A 3,931-nucleotide genomic window follows, 5' to 3' on the forward strand; every position below is an offset into this window, starting at 1 on the left:
TATAATTTGTCTTTGATGAGGACATCTGACACACAGCAGGAAAAGGAGAATCACTGGTCAGCATTGTTTCTTTTAAACAATTCCATATCACATGATATATCACTTTGCCTCACAGCTTTGCCTGAGCTGCACAAGTTTTCAGACATAAGACACCACTATATAGAGTGAGCCCTCAAATGAGGTCATATTTTCTTGCCACCTGTTTTCTTTTCTTACCTCTCAAAAATCTGCTTTTTTTTAAAAAAAATAATAACATTGTTTATTATTCCTGCATGAAACTGATTCATTCAACTGCAACAATCACCTTAACATTCACTTTCAAGTTGTTGCAGGAAACAATGACACCTTTACAGAGAGTGTTACTCATAATCCAACCCAGAATCAAGCCAAAGCGTGTATAAACTGTGGCAGTGTCACTTTTTACTTTTTTGTGAACTGTTATTTCACGTTATGTTCTGTGCTTAAATTATGTACATTACGTAAGTTAACTCTTGTAAGTAATTTATATATATTATTTATATATATAAGTCAAATCTAACTTAGCAGCAGGGGCGGCAGTAGCTCGGTGTGTAGGGACTTGGCTGGGAACCGGAGGGTCCACCGGTCAAGTCCCAAAAGACCACAAAATATGGGGTCGTGAACTTGGTACCGTGGAGAGGTGCCATTTCCACCGTCCTGTCACGCCCAGGTGCCCTTGCCCTTGAGCAAGGCAACCTAACCCCGAAACCTGCTTATAGGCGCTGGTAACGCGGCAGCACCATCACTCCACCATCACTCTCCTTTGCATGTCCACATGTGCATGAAGTGTGTATTTCGAGTGAAAAAAAACAATTTCCCCCTAGGGGATGAATAAAGTATATCTTCTTCTTCTTCTTCTTCCTTGGTAAGAGTCCTGTGTTTGGTTGACCCTGCACCTTCATACATGTGTACATTTCACATCTAGGTGACACAAAAACTGCCCTCTAGTGGATCAACAGGTTTATCGTGATCTGTCCATATTTCTGCCCGTACTGTACGCAATATTTTTTTATCCAGGATGGCAAAGTCATGACCTGCCCTACTCTGCCTCTGATTGGCTTATACCCTGACATTATAACTTAACCCTAACCAATGTCACTACTCATGCCTAAACCAAACCAACCCAACCAAATAAGGCATCAAGTACTAGCCAATCAGAGGCAGAGTAGGGCTTTCATGTATCCACCATCCCAGGAATACATTTTTATGTATTGTGTTTTCATATTGTATTTATTAGAGCTTAAGTAGCCGACCTTTGAGAGTGCAACTGTGTGGTTTGGTTTTGCATGTGAAAACTGAGTCATATGGCCTGTGGAATGTAACTGCAGCCTTCAAACACACAGACACAGAGAGTCTGGAGAGAAATGGTTGAATTGTTAGTGCTCAGTTTGTCAGGGCTCAGTTCAACCTGTTGATTCAAGTAGGGAAACATTTATAGGGCAGAGAACCTGCTTTTACTGCAGGAAATCTTTAAGCAGCAGTCTTCATCGCTATTACATACTGCAGCAGCTGTTTTCCAAACAGACGGAGAGAGAGTGAGGCAGTTTCAGGCTCCAGCCCAAAATGACTTGGTTTGTATAATAATCTGAGAACTTTCCAAGAACGGCCTGTTCTGTCATCTACAGAATGATTTGGATGATTGAACTGTTTGTTTTAAAGGAGACGAGCATGAGCTTCAGCCAGAAATGTTCCCAGAGGAAATACTGCCAGAAGTATACTAATATTCTCCCCAACATTTACAGACAACTTTCTGATATGTTGCGCTGCTGTGACAAGATGATACAGCATCCTCTAGCTGTGTATGCATACCTAAGTTCTGCAAGCCGCACCCAGTTTCTCCTTTCCAAAGTAAATTCAAAATCTACAAGTTCAATGACCAAAGCAAATGTTAGCAGCTTTTCATTAAATGTGTTTGAAAAGTTTCAAACAAATACAAATTTATTGTCTCATAAATAATTTTAGGATTTCTCAAAATACATTATTATAGACTTTGGTATTCACTTAAAACAATGCTTTTTGTTCAGTGGCTGAAAAGTGTAAACAAACTCAGTAAACACTGAAGGTTCCCTTCACTGTTTATTTTATCTACCAAAGATAAGAAGGATATGTTCACAGAGTTTATGTTCAGTTTTCATGCTTTTGCTGTTAGCTACACCACCCTGAACCTGCCTAAAAATAGGCCACTGTCCATAGCACCACATCAGAGCGGACAGGTAGCTGGAAGGCTCTTTCTTATAAAGTCAAGTGAAAAATATTTCTGGCATTATAATATTGGTAAAATGAGTTTCTGTCAATCAAATAAATGCATGTGGATTATAAACTCTCACTTTTTTGTGCAGGGTCATCATATCAATGAAATGAAAATGTTAACTCACACTGAACACCAGCGGTAACTGTGGATCCCAAAGGCAGCTGATGAGACTGAGAAGCATTACATCATGCATGAAATCATACCACAGATGCTTTCTCTAGTAAGCATATTGTTTAACAAGTCACTAGAAAGAAGCCACCTGGAATCTGGTCATTTCCAAATCAAAACCCATCCATGTTGTAATAAATCAAACATTATGCAGCCCAGACAGGCTTCAGCTCACACATTGTTTACACGCTGATGATCTTCAGTTGGTCAGCTCAGTGTGTGGGACAACAGTGAATTCTTTTTACAAAATATGCAATATAATAATACAGAAAATAAGTTACTTTTCAGGTTTAGGCTTCAAACATTAATTCAAAAATGATATCAAATGTTAAAGATGATTTGATAAGCATTAATGTAATAGTGTGACCAGCTCTTATCACCAGCTGGCTGTGATCAGATGACTGTGAATGCTTGACTGAACCCACCCTATACTGGCATTGATTTATATAATGAGTTTACTCTGGATCACTTATTAAATACACACTGATTGATTTGCATCTTCTTATATGTCTCCTCCACGGTGGTTGAAATTTACAATTTTTAGCTTTGTTACACCTGTCACACTTTACGTTCTTGCATGGAATAGGCTATACACAATTTACAGTGATGGTGGCAGATTTACCTAAAATTCCTCATTCAATTTTTGATGCAAACGTTTTTCAGGCAGAGGTAGACAGAAGCACACTTCTCATTTCTGCCCAGCGACAATACTTTTTGCAGGATGAGTTCATCAGCTGTCACTGCTAGCAAGCTAATTAAGTTAAGGTTGATATAATAGTATCCAGGACTAGCTTTCAAACATCCAATCCAATCCAATCCAACTTTATTTGTTAAGCACTTTAAAAACAACCAAAGAAAGTCCTGTACAGGAGGAGTAAGTAAGACAATCATACACAATGGTCACCAAAGTGATGTGAATGAAGAGACACACTGATGAAAGAAAGGCTCACTGAGTTCCGTGGCAAATAATACCAACAGCAGTGGAGTGCATCTAATCATTAACCTGGGCATTTTGGTCAGCTAATGTTTTCGCCTTCCAAGTAATGCTGCACGTGGATTAACCTCGACTGTCATGCACGCAGGCTTTGGTCAGTCTATGTTGAAACTCTTTAATCTATTTTCCACTTCCCCCATGCACTTGAACATGTTGAGAAATCCAAAGTTGACATACCTGCCACGCTCTAGTTCAATTGCTAGCTATGATTGACAATGTTGCTAACGTACTAGCTGACTACGGTCCAAACAAGGTTAATGCCCGCAACGGCAAAATGCTGCAAAACACGGGAATGATACAAATCAAAAACACACACAAACACGACTAAACAAAATGCAACATAAAACATAATAATATAATATATTATAAAAATATCAATATAAATTATTAATAGGATATTCATAATATTATAATTATAATATTTTTTAAATAATTATATATTTGTTATATTATATTTTTAAATATTATTTTAAAAATTAATTATAAATTCTAATATAAAA

This window comes from Morone saxatilis, unplaced genomic scaffold, assembly GCF_004916995.1.
Source record: "Morone saxatilis isolate NCDOM2014 unplaced genomic scaffold, NCSU_SB_2.0 Contig18, whole genome shotgun sequence".
NCBI classification, from domain to species: domain Eukaryota; kingdom Metazoa; phylum Chordata; class Actinopteri; family Moronidae; genus Morone; species Morone saxatilis.